This window comes from Podarcis tiliguerta, assembly GCF_965153285.1.
Source record: "Podarcis tiliguerta genome assembly, chromosome: 1".
NCBI classification, from domain to species: Eukaryota; Metazoa; Chordata; class Lepidosauria; order Squamata; family Lacertidae; genus Podarcis; species Podarcis tiliguerta.
Window position 1 is genome coordinate 45,330,390 of NC_139534.1, and position 18,398 is coordinate 45,348,787.

Below are 18,398 nucleotides of genomic sequence, written 5' to 3' on the forward strand. Positions count from 1 at the left end.
AGCAAGATTTAGTGGGATATGTACCTTTTTTTACAGGGTTCTTTTAGCTATGTTGTTACATTTTGAGCCCTGGTTTCAAAAGGCTTCTGAGACAGGCCTCTATGGTTCCCAATGGAGAAATGCAACATTTTCATTTCATTTGAGGAAACTCAAAATCTACCCCTCAACAATCAATTTCCTTTATTCGACCAATAGTCAGAAATAAAAACATTACACAATAATTATAAACTATAACATCATAGGGGTACATAAATAAGGTAGGGCCACAGTACTAGAACTCTCACAGGTAACCCACATCAAAGCATTCAGTCCACCCCTCAACCAAGACTGATAGTTCCTTCTTTATTAACTTCCTGAAGCCTAAATTATACCTGCAGCCAGGCAGGCAGATGCATAGCTGCTTCTATTACACCTGTATGAGGTCAGCTTTGTGGGCTAAGTTGTTTATGCGAAGCGGCTTCTGACACCGCTCTGGTGATTTCAGGTATGCCACCGTAACCAAGGGTTTGGTTAGTGTGGTTAAGATTGTTGCAGACACAAACAGCTTGCCAAATGAAGTTGTCTGTAATGTGGTTATGTACCAATCAGCAACCCACATAGGCAAGCTGCCTGTTTGCACCAGGCCTTACAACCACCAGGTATTAAGGAAAATTTTACTTCCATAGGCCCTGATGTGAGTCTGGATTAAAGATTCATATCATCTCTAAAAGAAACAATACAGTACTAGAAAACATAATACCTGAAACCTGAGCATAAAATGTTGCTTTTTATTGATCGGGTCCCTGCTACATCTACCCTAGTATTAGATGCTCTGTAGGGCAGTAACTCTGCAGGGCCATCAGACAAGGGGCTTTTCCAGCCTTGCTGTCTGATCTCATTTCAACTGGAAACTGAACCCAGGACATTGTGGATGTAAAGCATGTGCTCTACCATCGTTCTGTGATTCCTCCCATTGCTCCATGTTCTGAGGCAGTATATGCCACTAAATATCAATTGCTGGTGAAAAACAGCATTAAGGGAGGGGGAGAGGTTACCCTAAAAAGGCATATTAATAGGAACGCAGCCTGCCTCACTAGGAGTTAGGAGTGGTAAATCTGCCTCAAATTTTAAATTTTCTACTTAGTATTTATTGACACAATTGCTTTATAAAATTGAGATAAACAGCTACAGTTTGTATTTGAAGCTGTCTATTTTTATTATGGGTGAATAGCACTTTAACTTATGATATTCTTTAAAAAAGATAGAGAGCAATTTCTGTTTAGTTAACATTAAAAAACACACACAACAGCAACACCTTTTTAAGGACTTGGCATTCCTGGCAAACATGTGGTCAAAATTACGCCCTTGTCTGTATCTCGGAAACTTGTATTTTATTTAGTGCATAGTTTCAAAATGACCTGCGTCAAGTTCAGAGGAAGATGTAACGTGAACAATATGCAAGTAGATTCTTTATGCATGTGGGATAACAGATGTGTTTCTCCTGGAGATATTTGAAGGGTTTCTTGGCTTGTCTCATTTGATCTGTTGAAATAAACGCCGTTTTGTCTGGTGAATGACATGTTCTATCTTAAGTATATCGTGCAGAGTTCTTCTGGCATCCTCTCTGGTTCCTGACCCCTTTTGAATGTGTTGCTCAATTTGTTGGGGGCTGGTGTAGTGTATCATAAGAAAAGTCAAGGAAAACAATCCCTTTAATTGTATGCTTATACAGTACTGCAAAAATGTTTAATTCAAACTTTAAACAGTAAGGATTACCTGCCTTTAGAGAACACCCTCCCTCCCCGGGTTGCAACAGGAAACCACCTTTAAGGATTATCTGCTTCATTTCTGTATCAAGAGTGACTAAGTCCTATTTGAGTATTATCCCCCTCTCCCTAACAGAGCTCTTGGGTAAAATGGCTTCGTAGTTTGAAATTGAAATGATGAGAGTTTGCAAAGCTTTTGGTCAAAACATATTCAGTGGAAGGGAAACACTTTCCAAAAAGTGTCTAATTTCCACAGATGTGGAAAGTATTATTATGGCTAGTGCCTAACGGTAGAATCTCACAACACACATACTTAACAATCCTTGCCAAGGCTCTGATCTAAAGGCAATCTAAGGCCAATGGGGATTGTTCCCATTGGCTTTGTCGCCATTTAGCTGTGATTTTGGCAAGGCAGCCGGGTACTGTTTGGCAAAGTATTGAGGTAGCTGTGGCTAATATAATCAGTACTGAGCAACACGTCCTTGGCCATCATATGCTTTTAGAAAAGGTCTATCGATACACAAAATAGCAAGGTTACAATGCTTGTAGAAGGCGTTATAGAAAGTGAGGTGAGTGTGATCACCACCTTGCTTAGAATTTCTCACTCTGCATGGTTTATCATGCACATCTATGCTTATTGATAGCACCTATATTTATATAAATATATCTACAGAAATGCCTTTATATAAATACGTATTTGTACCTCTTACTGGTGTTCTTACATCATATTGGTAAACAATAAGATGATTTTTACTGCAAATTGGTCTCTCAGGGTAACTTTATAGCAATTTGTACTACATCGGTTTAAGCAGGAAACATTAGTAAAGGAAAACAGCCATGCAGTGTAGAAGGAGGGGGGAAAACTTGCAGTAATGGACAAGAAACCAATTTCCCACTGTGACACAGTGATACATATGGTCTCTTCAAAGCCACTCAGAACTAGCCCTTTGATAAATGAATTGCAGGAACATCCCTACCATAATGATGTCAGCATGCATACCTGTCTCGGTTCTTATTCTAACCTGTTGACCTAAGTGATCAAAATTAGGAATGCATGACCTTCTTTAGCTCATTTAAACGAGTTTGTCTGGCACTTATACTGCAAGGTATTAAGAGTCCACGGGTCTTGCTATTTTGTGTATCTTCTCTTTCTCCTGTCAAGATACAAACATTTCTTATGCAAATATCTTTCTCTCAACTATAGTGCAGTTGGTAGGTGGGCAGGCCTTTTTCACTGGGATTCATAGTAACTTTCATTGATTTTTTCATACTTTCCCAGGAGTTGGTCACCTCCATGAAGTATGAGCAGTTAATGATTAATTAGCACAACCAATAGATTAGGTAATAGCTTTGAGGGGGGGAATAAATATTTGGCTGCGACCCTAAACACACTTAGTAGGGAGTAAAACTCATTGACTTTGCTGGATAAAACATGCATAGGATTGTTCTGTTCATTGATCTGAAAGTTAAAATTGTCATATGACATGACAAGGTGGTTCTCTAGTAAATATGCATCTTGATATTTATTTAAAAATATTTTTCTATTAAAAGGTAACATAATTTCAATGCAAGTTATATAATATTGAAGACATATTCTGTAATTTTACTTTCACTATATATTTCAGTATCCTATCAAGCAGGATTTTATTTGATAACTAGACAAATTAAAACTAGGCATCACAATTGACAAATGGGAAAGAATTCAGTGGAAACCCAGAGGAATGACAAGCAGTCTTCTCCAACCTGATGCCCTCAAGGTGTTTTGAACTACAGCTCTCATCATCCCTGACCATTGGTCATGTTGGCAGGGGCTGATGGGAGCTGGAGTCCAACAACATCTGGAGTGGGCACCAGGTTGAAGAAGACGTGTCTAGAAGGCAAGTGGGGAGGAGTTGCAGGAAGCGTGGAGCTTTTGCTACGACCAAAAAGATTGAATGGAAATGTTGACAGTTATCTAACATGAAAAAGGGTGTTAGGAAGAAGAAGGGAAAACTTTTGTTTACTCTTTCTGCTATGGAAAAGGCAACAAGCAAATTGGCTTAAGCTGCGGGACGAAAGGCTCACAGTGGATATTAAACATCTACTTGTCATAAGAGCAGTTTAGTTGTGTGAAAAGCAGCCTGAGATAGTTGTAGAATCTTTCACCTTTGAAACTTCAATGAAGAGCAGGAAGCGACTTAGTGTGTGTCCAGACTCTGCTCACCGTGTCTGTACGTCCAGAGTCTAGTTTATTTATTTAGCAAGATTTATATACCGCTTGACTGTTAAAAAAACCTCTAAGTAGTTTACAAAAAGAATGTAACATTAAATTAGCAATAAAAACAATTAAAAACAAGAATTAAAAAATTCAAAAGAAAATTAAAATCAGCAATAAGTCAAAAAGGGGTTACAGAACTTTTTTTGCTGCTGCATCACACTGTTTAGGCATGTGGTCTACAAAGAGCCCTAGAGCCTTTTCACATGTACTGCTGGCAAGCCAGATGCCCCCATCTTATATTTATGCAGCTGTTTCTTTCTGCCTAAGTGTAGAACCTTACATTTATCCCAACTGAAATTCATTTTGTTAGTTTTGGCCCAGTTCTCCAATCTGTTAAGGTCATCTTGAATCCCACCTCTGGCATTAGCTTATGGCATTATTGGCTAGTAGGGCAATAAGGCATTGCAAACTTTCCCCTCGTCTGTTAGTATTCCCTGTGTGTGTCTCCAATTATCTCTGCCTCCTTGCTACCTACCCTGCCTTGCAAATAATTCTGGAATATATATGAAAGTCAAAATTACTGCTGTTGCTAAATAAATAAGCAAAAAAATGAAAATGAAATTTCATTTCAAAAATGAAATCTTCTAACAATTCATAACAATGAGCATAACTTTGTTCTGATTGTGGAAACTGGGTTTCTGGGATACAGAATTTTGATTTGGGAGTGAAATGTAGTGAAACCTAATTGAATAAAGTGAAACAATCCCATTTAAATTGGTTTCACAATCCCAAAAACTCAGACTAGCACTTGTAACCCATCTTTCTGCAGTGGAGTGCGGAAAACCACAGTCACGATTATTTTGTAAAATGTTAAATTTCATCAGTATCAGGGACTTAACTCTGTTCAGCAGCTGTCTAGAAAAGCTTCAGATTGCAAAACCCAAGCATTCCAAATCTATTCCTTGAACTCTTTTATCATCCTTATGTATCTGTATCCCCCACTTTATCAGAACAAAGCTCATCTTATGTGTTGTCTGTCACGTCCAGAATCCAAAATTCAAAAGAACAGAAGAGGCCCTGTTAATGTTGCTTCTGAACAATCTGCCCTGCTACATCTAACCTATGGCTTTACTGGAAACATCTGGACATCGCTTCTGTTGTTTAAAGCCTTTGAGAAGCCCTGCCTTACTTGAATGGTGACCCTTTGGTGAAAAGAATGCATTGGGCCCACAGAATGAAGGAAGGATATAAAACAGATTCAAAACTCTTTGGGGACCAACCTTGCTAGTTACTTACAACTTGTGAAGTTAAAACTTATTGTACTAACATATATGGAGTTCTTAATTAGACAGGTGTATTCTTGGCAAAACAGATAACAAATTAACTGAAGTAGAGATGAATTAGGGTGGGTTGATATGGGAGCTTCAATCTCTGTCCATAGCCAGAAATTGTGTGCTGTTGCTGGTGAACTTGGGTTGAGAAGTCCCTTAAACCCAGCAGGATGGGGAGCCCAGTGATAAAAGGATGTAGTATGTGCATCTAGGGGCAGAACCTATGCCTTAATCCAAGGCAGGTTCTTGGGACTACCTGGGCCACCTCCCTCACTGGCTTGCTCCATGCCCTCTTTGTTTGCCTGCAGAGATGTATTGCCCTGGCCCACCCCAACTACGGAAGGCACATATCTGATAGTTAAGTCTTTACTGACAAAAGAAGCAACTCTTGCAGTGGTTTTAGGGTTAGGGTGGGGAGATTGTCTTATAGAAGGCAAGCTGGCTTACTGTGGGACAGCTGCAAGGGTAATTCTGGCTGTACACAATTTACACCTATAAGCACAACTCTTGGAACCAAGCCCTCATGTTATGATGCGAGTTGCCTGTACTGTATACATCTTTATGTGGAGAAACTTGTCCTTGTGAATTGTCTGTCAAACTTGGCAGCATCGTAAGTGCAACTATTCTAGTGGAGAATGACACTTGGTAGGTGGGTAGCCAGTAGTCACAACCTAGTATGCTTCCTAATATGGAAACTGGTTACGATGACTTATTTGAAAGGAGGTGAGGGTGGGAGCCTTGCCTTGGTCAAAAAAGGTGATGATGACCTTGAGCAATTGGTCTTAGATACTATTTCAGTGCTGTGACCCAGTCTCCTGACCTGGTTACCTGCATATAGCTATCAGATGAGCATGACATACCTTAGGCTTAGTTCCAGTGAGATCAGATATAGGTAGAAATGCACTGCCAGCCTTCCAGACGTTGCTCCAGAATGTGTCCAGGGGCATCTCAAATTGGTTCCATGTGATCTCTTAAGTCCTATAGAGCAAACGGAAACATCTTTTTGCACAAAGGAACAGATATATGTACCTAAAGGCTATCAACACAGTTAAAGATGCCTTCATTTTTACTTGGGTACCCTAGTGTGATGCTAGAGCTCAGCTTGCCCATGGTTTCCATATCTTTGAAATGCAGGTTGCAATGCCTTCCCCCTGCATGCTTTCAACTGGCATTGAGAGGTTTAATCCATTATTGTGTGTAAAGGGCTTTAAGGCCCTGGGTTGGGTAGAAAGTGCTATTTAAGAGCTTAGTGGTGCTATTATTAAAGCAGTTTATGGAGCTTACAGTCATTGACTACAAGGCTGAAAACAAGTCTATACTCAGTGGCAAATTTCAGTTTGTTCAAGAAAGACTGGTCCTCCTGCTGTGCTGTTATCTGCCTGGCATTGACTTGTTTTGAATATATGTACCTTACAAGAACTGTTGGAAATGAAATTAGCTCTTTAAACACAGGAAACTTCAAGTTTCTTCAGGAAGCTTCCCCTTTTCTTAAATATAGCTGAGATCACACAATATCCTGACAAAGAATCTTTTCCCAAGATGAACTGGGTAATGGCACATGGAGGTAAGTGCAAGTAGTCATATTGGGTGAATTACAGAATTGCTGTAAGGCTCCAAGCTCCAAGTAAAAGATCCTGTGTTGAGGGTTAGTTCTCTAAAATCAGATATTCAGACAACATGCAACTGACATTTACGGTAAAATAATTGTTGATTTTTTAAGGAGTTGGATTATATTTTCTAGGTGGATGCCTTTATAATAAGGAGATTTAGCAAAACTTAGGTTGTTCCTGCTTTGTGAGTTTTCTCTACAATAATGAAAAATGGCAGTGAGATGCTTGCAGTTGCAGACATTACATGTCTGTACACAACAACTGGGCTTAACATAGTGTAGTTGGAATTTAAATGCTCTCAGTTTGCACCCCACCCCCCAGCTGTCAGGACAGAACTATATGGGAAGGCAACAAATCTGGGCATTTAGACATTAATATATCCCAATCCTTGGAGGGAGAAGAAGCAGGAGATGCATTTTTTAAAGCAACATGGGTGAGGAGAGTAGAATCCTCCCTGCAATATTTCACGCACAGCTTTAGTACAGGAAGTGTTTTTGGTTGGGAGAAAAAAGAGAGTGCCTGTGGAGAGGTAAAGAATCTGTGGGTTAGTTTTACCCTTTTCACTTCTATCCTTCATTGCACCTTCATGTGTACTCACTGTGAAACCAGCTGGCCTGTCCACTGGAGAATTTGGTTTGTCACATACTTTGGGACTCATGCAGCCCTGCAAAGTCCATTCTGTCTAGGGAAGGCAGCTGATGAAGAGACAGGATCCCTGCACCTTTAACAGTGGTTGTTGAAGCTACACCTGTTGAAATGGCAGCATATTAGTTAACAGTGCAGGAGTGCTGACCTCTTTTTCATTTGGTCACCCTAAGTGTCTACAACACATAGCATTATTTTTGAGCCAAAGAGCCTTAAGTTCAGATATTTTGTTTAGCGAGGCTTCTTTTTTGTTGTTGTTGTTGCTTTCTTCAAAGGGACTTCCAGAGGTGTGATTTCCTTAGTAATCTCAGTGCATTTTTCTTTTAACCAATATGTTGAGACACATGCTAGGCATCCAAAGCATATCTGCACAAGAGACTAAAGCTAGTTTCATAGTCATTCCCTTGTCCTAGGAAACTTCGCATTTCACTCAACTAACAATTTCCAGTAGACTTTGGGAGAGACTCTGATGGTTAAAGAGATATAAAACTGGTGTTTGATGGTTTTATATGCCTGAACAAGTCAGGTCAACTGTGCTGCTTGCTTTTAGTTCATTTCTACCATTCTAGCAATAGCTCCCAAACTGCTGTCATGACAGGTACTATTTCTTTAAGATATTGCCTATTTTACTACCAGGTTTTCAGCTACTATGCTGAGGTACCTATGGCTCAATTCTCCGCACATTTACTTGGAATAGGTTCTCCAGGGCTTACTTCAAAATAAGTGTGAGTGGAATTGCCACTTAGAAAACATGTACCTGATGGAGGAGAAATTCAATTTGTTTCCACTCAAAGGCAAGGCTAACCAAATTCATACTCTGAAACACAGCCATCTTTTGAAATTCACACTTCTTTGAATTTTGCAATGCAGTTCTCCGGCGAAGGAATATGTACAGAAATGCTTATAACCGCCGTAAAGTGTTCATATATTAGTGGAAATAATACACAAAATTGCATTAAATTAGGGGAAATTGCTTTGCAAAAATGTGATATCAGGGCAAATTGCATAGAAAAATGTGTATTAGGAGAAACTCACACTAAAATGCTGATAAATTTTCGTGAGGATTTTTTTTTTAATGCAAAGACTGGAAAATGAGATAACCTGAAATTGAGATTCTCCCACTCTCGCTTTATAGTTAATCACACTGATCTCTGTGGCCTTACTTTTGAGAAATCATGCACCTTGCTTAGTCCAGAAGCACCCTAAACCTCATTTTGTGGTCTGTAAAAATGAGAATTGTGGTTTGTAAAAATGAGAATGACAGTACTCTACCATAATGGTAGCAAGATAGCTGCTGTAACCAACAAGCAGAAATTAATGCACTGAAGGAATGTTGCCTATTTTCCATCCCATCTCAAATGACATCTAACTTTGTGGTGAGACAAAAGGAACCAATGCAAAGTTTCCCATGAAACTCAGGTGTTTGCTTGGGAAAGACTGCATGAAGGGAGGCAGTCTGGAACTGGTAAATGGTATTGGGAGAAGGAGGACTGAAGCTACACAGAACCAAAACCAGCAGTGTGTATTCAATGGGCCTTTCCTTAGTTAAGAATAAATTCTATGTGTTATAAGATGGGACATCCGGCATAATCACTAAGACTTAAATTGCCCTGTAATATCTACAGATTGTTTCCTCCTTCTGTCATGGTGTAGAATCATAACATATGTTTCTGATGCAGCTGGAGTATTTGCCACCACAAATGCCTATGATTCCCTCCTCACTTTCCTCTGGATTCTCATGTTCTGCTTACCATATGGATCTCCCACTTGTTTCAATTTCCATTCTGCTTTTATAAAATAGCTCTTGAGTATAGAAGATTGCCTTAAAAATGTGCTGTGTGCTTCACATTTTATCTGCTCTTTTAAAAATTATTTTAAAGCTTACAGCTGTACTCTTTTCCTCCTCTTTGGTCAATACTTGATTTGCTACTTCCTAATCTGCTGTTTCAGATTAGGCATGCAAGGATGTCCTGGTTTAAAATTCATTTACAGTACTATTCAGCTGGGTAGTATTCAGCTAAAGGCTCACCCCCACTTCCTTTTTGCCCTGTGCTTCCCAGGCCCAGGCCCACACTTTCCCAGTCCTTGTCCAAGAGCTTTTCCTTTTTCTTTTTGCCCTGCCACTTTCCCCAGGAAACCCAGTCTGCACCACTGAATTGGAGCAAACAGCCATTCAGGTTTTCTTTGACTTGCTGTTTGCTTTCATGGGGGAAGTGGTGGGGAAAAGAAAAGTGCTTGGACACGGACATGGAAAGCCCAGACCTGTGCCTAGAAACATGGAGCAAAGTGTGGATGAGCCCTAAGTGTTATTTGGAATAGACCCATTGAAATGAATGAACATGACTAAGTAGGCCCAATAATTTCAGTGGACCTACTTTGCCCTATATGTAGAACTCAGTGGTTTAATCAACATTAATACATCCATGTAATTTGCACTTAAAAATCCAGCAATATCTTAACCTCTTCAGGCTTGGCAGAGAGATATTAATAGTGGAGTTCTTATGCATGCCATTGTCTACTCAGAAGTAAGTCCTTGAATTCAATAAAACTTACTCCCAGGGAATACAATTACAACATAAGATTGAGCAAGAAAATAAGTTCTTTAGGAAGCCATGGGCAGTGTAGCCATACCCGCTACGGTTTCCAATTAGAAACACAAAGAAAGAGTTCTGTTGCTCTTCAGCCCCATTGGGTATAACCACCTTTGTTTACCTACATTTATTTCCTTTTTTAAAAAAAGTCTGTGCATGTGCAGCCATGTTAAAAAATGGTATCTAAAATTGAAAATTGGAGATGAAAAGAGTGGTGGCGCCTGATAGACTTGGCACAAGGCTACTTTTAAAATCAACTGTGTCTCTGCCAAAGCACGGAATTGACAGGTATGTATAGCTGCATTCCTAGACTACAACTCTGCTCTCTGAAGAGTGATGGGGTCTGTGCACGAGACCACTAGATTCTTAGAAAGATTATAATACAGTGCATACATCTGTATGTATAATGGTTGATTCCTAACAAGGGCCCTGAAATTGCACCAAAGACTACTTAACTTGCTTCATTCTGAGTTTTTACAAACATGGATGAAAACATGCTTTCAAAGCCCTTCCTACAACTTTTATTATTACTTGTCAGCTATATAATTCCTTTTTTTTTTTTTTGAAAAATAAATAAATATGCATTTCCACAAGGCTGTCACCCTAACACTGGCAGGATGTGTTATGGCGTTGCACCTTCCTTACAGACATGTTACTCGAAAGCAAGTTGTAAATTCTTCTGCTATAGCTCCATAAAAACCTCTGAAGTGGTTAATAGTGTTGCAACTTGGAGATTCTTCCTATCCCTCTAAATCTATGTATGAATCTGGCATGTTGAAGAGCTGAGGAAAAATAATTGAGAGATTGTTGTGTCCCTTGATTCAGCAGCAGTTTTATAGATAAAAGACAAATCTCCAGGTTATAGCTAGCAACTGTAGTAGTAAATGTTCTTAATGACATTTTATATTGCAGTCCAGAGGGAGGGAAAGAAGGTGGCTTTCTTGAGGTTGCACTGTAATAAACCACACAAATTTTGCGAGGGGAGCCTTTCCTTGTTACTAATCCTAGTAGAGCTGTACAAAATAGAGCTTAGGCGGACAATGCACCAGGTGGCAGTCATTTGACCTTACCTAAAGTAGTGCAACACTTAATTGTTTGGCTGATTAGCATAAAGAAGTGTGCTAAGAAGGGATTGCGGCAGAGAGAAGATGGGCGTTTGGTATGCCTCAAAAGAGAGCCTGGAATCATTTACAATGTCGGGGTACTTTTTATGAGGCAAATGTTTAAAAGTGCATCTTTTAAGAATGATTGTATTTACTGGCAATCCTAATTGGGGAACGGATGCTTCTTTAAGAGTCAGAGGGTGGAGTGTCAGATTAGTAGAGATGGCACACACATAAGGCAGGATGAAGTGCCCACCTCAGATGGCAGAAGTGCAAAGGCATCGCTCCACCACCAAGGGGGAGATGTGCGGTGTTGCCGTTCGTCTCCCCTACCCATGGGCAGAGAAGCCTAGTGGGCAGCAGTGCTCTGAGGGGCACCCTGACTCCCATCAAGCTCAGCAAGAACTGGGGTGTGACTGTCAGAAGTGGGGGGATACAGTGGGGGAGCAGAAGGCAGCATTTCCTGTTTTGCCTTTGGTAGCTAAATGGGATGGGCCACCCCTCCAGATATCTTCTAATCTCAGAGCACTTGATTCCTTTTTGCTCTGCAGCTGAGCAGATTACGCTGGCTCTCTCAATAAGCCAAGGCAAGCTAAGGCTCCTCCTGTACCCTTACAGTTGTGTGGAAGTGGGAAATTTTTGAAAGCTGCATGCAGCTTGTCATACAGAGGTGAGTGAAGCTAAAGCAGCTGAAATGCTTTTGTCTTTCCCATTGTTAAAGGTAGAGGTATTCTTGTCCCTTTTGCAACTAGTCGTCCTACCTTGTGGGTGTAAAGGAACCAGGATAATAAAATTTCTAGCAACATTTTTGCCAAGTTTTCTAATATATGTTTGGGCCAAGCAGGGACTTACTGGATTTTGTTATCAACATTTTAAAATGTGAAATACAGTAGTTACATATATACAAGCAACAACCAGTGTGCTTTTATTTCCCATTATTAAGGAACAATACAAAACAGCAGCAAAAATCCACATTGCAGTGCTGTGGAATGAAGTATAATAATGATGATGATAATAATAATAATATATAATATAAATTTAAGCTGTAAACACTGGCTGCATCTAAGTTCCGTCTTTCACCTCTTTTTCTGACTGGGGCAAAGGAAACCTAATGTAATCAAACAGCTATGTAGGAAGCCGACAGTACATATTTACCTCCTGCCACAAATTTATGGTGAGAGCAGCTAGTTATGACTTAATCTTTTCGTTTCCTTCCTTTATTTCTGCATGTAGAGAGGCCGAAAGTGAGGGGAGGGTGTGAAGGCAGTGGGGCTGGGCTGCATTTTCCTGACAGAAAATGCTTGAAATGCGTTCAGCTTGTCTCGGTATTAGAAAGATTATGGCTCATAGTGTGAGAATTTGTAAGGATCTGTGTTCTTTTTAGAAAGGATTATGTTGTGCATCTGTATTTTTTATCTTTTTGTGTGGATGTTGTGCCATATTCAGCAATGTAATTATAGTTAATGTAGTTTTTGCTTGAAGATAGGGTTATCTAAAGAGCTGCTGTGAGGGAATAATCTGCTATTTAAAGAATGTCTAGTTCAGGGGTTGTCAGTCTGTTTGGAACAGTGGTTGGGGTTGTCAGTCTGTTTGGAACAGTGGCCGTATTATGAATTTTGTGAAGGTGGGAACGCTTGTCCCAAAATAGCTGCTTTGGGGTGGGAGTTATGGCCGTATTATGAATTTTGTGAAGGTGGGAACGCTTGTCCCAAAATAGCTGCTTTGGGGTGGGAGTTATGGCCACAACAAACAAACAACACCCGCAACAACCGTATGCTTGTGATGGTCTCTCATCCTGGAGGCCATTAACCAAATTATGACAGGCAGGAGAAATGGCCAACCAGGGAAGAATGTGGATGGCAAATAGAAAATTGGAAGTTTCGCTAGCAGATAGGGCCTGGCTACGGAAGCAGCTAGGTACGCTTAGAGATTTGGCAGGCAGGATAAATCTGTTTAATTTTCTGAGGAAAAGGTCCCCAAAAGGGGATAGAGGTGTTTTTACAGGAAGAGTAAAAGTGGGAAGCCCCATTCTAGGAGGAGATAATTTTGATAGAAACACGTCTGTTGTGGATAATTAAAAGTAAAGTTATTCTTTCAACCTGAAACAGCATTTTTGACAGAAAATAAGTACTGTGCCTTTAATTGTGACACTTCCATGCTTTTTATCCCTCTTTGAGTGCTACTTAATAAAAGTACGGTTTTCATTTCCATCATGCCCCAGCTTTAATTTACACCTAGATGAGGGAATAAGTTGTCACAGGGAGCTTCACTATCAAGAGTCCTTGTGGGTTTATATTTTACCTTAACACATGTAGAGAATCCCTGAATTCTTTGTTGTTTTAGGCAGGGAATGGCCAAGATTAAATCAAACCAGTCATGTTGCCCTGCTCCCATCTTCACTGAGTGTGTCACAATGCTTACTATGGGACATCAGCTACATTTTTCTTTCTGGTCCTGATTGTGGATATCATACAGTGTTGATTTTACACATCTACAGCCATTTATGTTGTTGCTTCTAATGGCAATAGGGAACATTTCTCAATACCAGGAAAAATATACAAGGTGGTCACACCACACTCACTCTCGTTTCACAGAAATTGCTTATATTGCCCTGTAACTTCCTTTCTAGCAGGCCCTGGGTTTTGCTTTCAACAAAAATGGTTTAAGAGTGCCAATTGTGGATTCATAATTAAATTTTGAGCAAGTCCACCACATATGTAAATCTGTGCTAGGGATTAAGCAACCTCTCTAGCATAATGGTGGAGTAATGTACTGATGGTACATTATGCGTACAGGCATAATGTACCATCAGTGTTAGAAACTGAGATATGAAAGCTAGAAGCTAAATGGCACCTTAAATGTAAGTTATGGGCACTGCAACCAAGTATCTAAACACACTTTTCATAAAAAGAATACAAAGCTGAAAATGAATGAACTGCAGCTAAAATGTTTGTAAATTTTTCACATGGTCTAATCCTCATCTGAAGACTACAAAACTGCGGCTGGAAGTGGGGAGCCAGAAAAATGTACTCCTTTCCTTCCAGCAGTGCCAGTTTTAATCTGAAATATTAGGCATAGTACTGCACCCAGAGCTCAGAAACTGCTCACATTAATGAAATTTCCTGCCTAAAAGAATGGGAGTTTCGAACGTTGTGTATCATCTGTAGACAACCTTTATCATACCTTCTTGAATTTGTTTAGATGCTTTAGTGATTATAGGTTTATTCCAGTAAGCTTTCCAAACATCATCTTCAAATTCTATGTTCAAATCAGTTTTCCATACCTGTTGGAGGTTAAAAATACTGTCTCCATCCATATCAAATACCGAGTAGATAGGGGGTCAGATGTTTTTAAACTAGATTTTCTGAAGCAGTTTACTCTTGGATTTTCTTTATTTTAAAGCCTAGTACCCATGTTACATTTCCCATTTTATGACGCTTCCACGTTAGAACTCCAGGTGACCCTTCATGGAGTCCCAGCTAAGTTGTTCAGACTGCTTAGCTTCACTATGACTGCAGCATCATGTGCCTTGGACATGCATTAAGAGACTGTGCCCTGGTTTTAGTAACTCTGCTGTGTCTACTGCAAATATGAATGTTCTGGACTGGTGATATACATTTAAAGTTTCCCTTAAGAATTGCCTGCTTTAGAACTGTAGGCATTACTTCAGTACAGTGGTACCTCGGGTTAAGTACTTAATTCGTTCCAGAGGTCCGTTCTTAACCTGAAACTGTTCTTAACCTGTAGCACCACTTTAGCTAATGGGGCCTCCTGCTGCCACCGTGCCGCCGTAGCATGATTTCTGTTCTCATCCTGAAGCAAAGTTCTTAACCCGAGGTACTATTTCTGGGTTAGTGGAGTCTGTAACCTGAAGCATATGTAACCCGAGGTACCACTGTAGCACATTTGAATCCCTTATTTGGGATTTCTGACACCTTTTCCCTTACCAAAAGCAGCCGTAGCAGAGGAGATCTAACTCTTCCGCCCCATACCATTTTCTTTCTGAAAATAAACCCCTCCCTCAGCTGCTGTTTATATCATTATTAAAATAACATCTATTTTGGCAATTGAGGAGTAATTGTTCCTGATTTAAGACTACAAAATATGAATAGTAGGAATAATAGCATAGTATAGAACTGTGGGGTCTCTTCAATTAATAAAGAAAACAGATTAGCATTCCTTAAAAAGAAAAGAGGAACTGGAATACGAGACATGAGGCCTTTGGCAAGTCTCCATCTCACTTTACATCCGCCGTGATGGATATGCTGTCATGAAAGTGACTGCATTACATTTGTGGGGATGGCTAAACCTTGGAATATGATTTCTTAAGAAAAACAGACATGGCAGAGTGGAAGACTGGAATATAAGCCTTCTCATGTGAAGTTCCTCTCACCCTCTTACTTTAAAATTATGGACATGAGTATGCATTACAGAAGACTCCAGAGTTTTTATCCACTAAAAGACACCTTTATGCTGTATTACTGATATTTCATCCATTGAAGGTCCTAGGGTGCTATGCTTATAGGGTGCAGGTAGGCTTATGGATAGGGACGCGGGTGGCGCTGTGGGTTAAACCACAGAGCCTGGGACTTGCCAATTGGAAGGTTGGCAGTGTGAATCCCCGCGGTGGGGTGAGCTCCCGTTGCTCGGTCCCTGCTCCTGCCAACTTAGCAGTTCAAAAGCACGAAGTGCAAGTAGATAAATAGGTACTGCTCTGGTGGGAAGGTAAACGGTGTTTCCGTGTGCTGCTCTGGTTTGCCAGAAGCGGCTTAGTCATGCTGGCCACATGACCCAGAAGCTGTACGCTGCTCCCTCGGCCAATAAAGCAAGATGAGCACCGCAACCCCAGAGTCGGCCACGACTGGACCTAATGGTCAGTGGTCCCTTTACCTTTAGGCTTATGGATGAAAATATTTTTCTTTCTCAGGTGTGGGTAATGCACTGAATTTTTCAGTTAGCAGCTGGTGGGTGGAGGGTAGCAATCTTTTACCTAGATTTTAGAGCGCTCATGGACAACTTGAAAATGGAATCCAGGTGCCTTTATGCATTCCTTCCTGTAAGCCAGATTCTATCCCATTCCGGCATTCCAGCCTTTAGCATGCTTGTCCTCACCCTAGTGTCACCTCTGTAATAACTTAGCATTAACAACCTGTGGTTGTGGAGCCCCTGGCATTCCTCATGACAAGGCATGCGATAGCTTGGAGAAAAGCACTGGAGCTATAGTTGTGTGTGTGCACATTCAGATAGGGGGAAACAGAGGCTCTGATTGCTCAGCTGCAAGGTTCTCTAGGTTTTGTTACTGCACAGGGCAGAATAGACTAGGTAATGTTTAGTAATTGTACTGTGACTTTTGAAAACAATTATATGTGTGAAAAAATCAAAGTGGATTGTCTACTTTTCTTGGGACAGTCTCATGAATGGGATCCAACTGTGATCTCAGACTTTTATTTTACTGGAAAAACAAGAAGGGAAATTAATTTCTTGACTTAAGGTCCACATTTTTCCTCCCTGTGAACTAGTGCTTTTGTCCTTTCCCTAATAAATTGATAATTGCCTACAACTGCACAAAGTTGTTGATGATTATTTTTTGTGTTCGTGGCTATTGCCTTATAAATGTCAGCAGATGAGGACAGAGGTGTCGCTTCCTGTTTCACATACATTTCTGAAAGTATTGGACATGTAACATGCCAGAGACCCCCACCTTTTCTTTTAATCGTTACATAAGTCTTGTTCATTAAAAATTCATCACTTACCCTTTTTAATGACGTTGTACAGTATTGAGGTAGAAAACAGTTTTCAGCTCGAGGTTCCCATTCCCTTGTGGGAAACCTTCAAAGGGCCAAAACTGGCAAAATTGGATGAAGCAATGAACATAAATGTTAAATTTGTACAGTAAGCTAATCTGTATACTCTCACACATCTCCTTCTAACTTCCAAGCAAGCAAGCAAGCAAGCAAGCAAGCAGAATTATCAAAGTTCAAGGACACATTTGAGTTAGGCAAAAACACACTGGAACAAGGCAGGGCTTGAGAGGGTGGTAGCCTTGGGAGAGCTCTGAGGGCTAGGTAGAGAGGCCTCAGGGGGCTGGATTTGGCCCGCATCCTTGATGTTGACATTCAGTGTCACCTGGATAAGGCCACATTCACACACCATATATTTAAAACACTGATCCCATTTTTAAAAAGTTACGGTTTCCACCAAAGAATTCTGGGAACTGAAGTTTGTTAATGGTGCTGCGGCCCCTATCCCCCTCACAGAGCTACTGTTCCCAGATTCCTTGTGAAGAGGGAATGATCGTTAATCCACTCTGAGAATCATGAAAGTTGCTAGAGGCACTTGGGGCAGTGGCCATTACATACCTGAATATAAAAAGTGTGTCTGCTTTGCTGGCAGGTAGATATTCAGCTGCTTAGTCACCCAGGTGGCCAAAAAGCTTAATTTGTGTGGTATTGCATGTTTTAAACATTTTAACCTCTGTTTTCCTTTTTTAAAATAGATTCCTCCTGCTCTTACTGTGGAGAAAATCTTCATCAAAAAATATTTTAGCAGCCTTTCTTCTAGTAGGCCTAGATTCCCCTGCTTGCAAAAGGCAAGAGAGCCTTGAAGTCAGTGCAGAATTTAAGAATTGCATTACTAAAATTTGGAAATAGCTGTTGCAAGACACTTGAGGGACCAACAAGTAGATGTAGGGACTGAATGAGTCTGAGAGCAACAAGAATAAAAAGCAAGTCAGAGCAAGGTTCAGTGGGGTCTATAATTCATATTGTTGACGAGTAGTGCCACAGCAAGGCAAAAGCTGTATTTGATTGTGTGGAGATTTATAAGGGGATTCAGTGGCTGGTATGGGATCACTATGACTTTGACCTAGCAGACATTAAAAATCACAGAGAAAAAATAATCTGCAGCTTTCCAAATGCAGCTGCATAGTTGTTTCTGAAACTCCTTTGCTGATGATTTGCCATCACATTTTGTGAAATCAGTTTGTATAATCAGTGAAAAGAAAAGGCACAACTACTGTAGGCATAATTCTAGGCTTTTGGTTCATTTCCCTTCTCCATTGTGAGGCTTGCTGTTGCAAAATTGTTTATAGTACAGTTAATTCTTGTCTGTCCTGTCCTGGAAAAGCCATATAAATGGAGACAGTCCATCTTTAAAACCACACTTTTCGTCTAGACG

At 40.3% G+C, this 18,398-nt stretch overlaps 1 protein-coding gene and 1 long non-coding RNA gene across 13 annotated transcripts in view; one reads left to right on the top strand and one right to left on the bottom strand.

Annotated features, from left to right (window-relative positions):
• The window catches only part of MYLK (myosin light chain kinase), a 191,623-nt gene that overhangs the window by 36,920 nt on the left and 136,305 nt on the right, over positions 1 to 18,398 (top strand). The window contains exon 1 of one of the 11 annotated variants that reach the window (XM_083404937.1): positions 11,765 to 11,892. The exons of the other annotated variants lie outside the window; for them this stretch is intronic. The gene's annotated coding sequence lies outside the window, so the exon portion shown is untranslated. Of the gene's footprint in view, positions 1 to 11,764; positions 11,893 to 18,398 lie in introns of those variants that run through there. 11 annotated transcript variants of the gene reach the window in all.
• On the bottom strand, positions 1,177 to 13,726 carry LOC310665004. Of its 2 annotated transcripts, none has more exons than XR_014505141.1 (3): positions 13,524 to 13,726; positions 6,134 to 6,251; positions 1,177 to 1,648 (listed from the first exon to the last, which is right to left on the bottom strand). It is a non-coding gene; the product is annotated as an uncharacterized lncRNA (long non-coding RNA). The 2 variants fall into 2 exon arrangements; XR_014505142.1 differs by lacking the exon at positions 13,524 to 13,726 and adding an exon at positions 12,378 to 12,788 and having other exon boundaries at positions 1,196 to 1,648.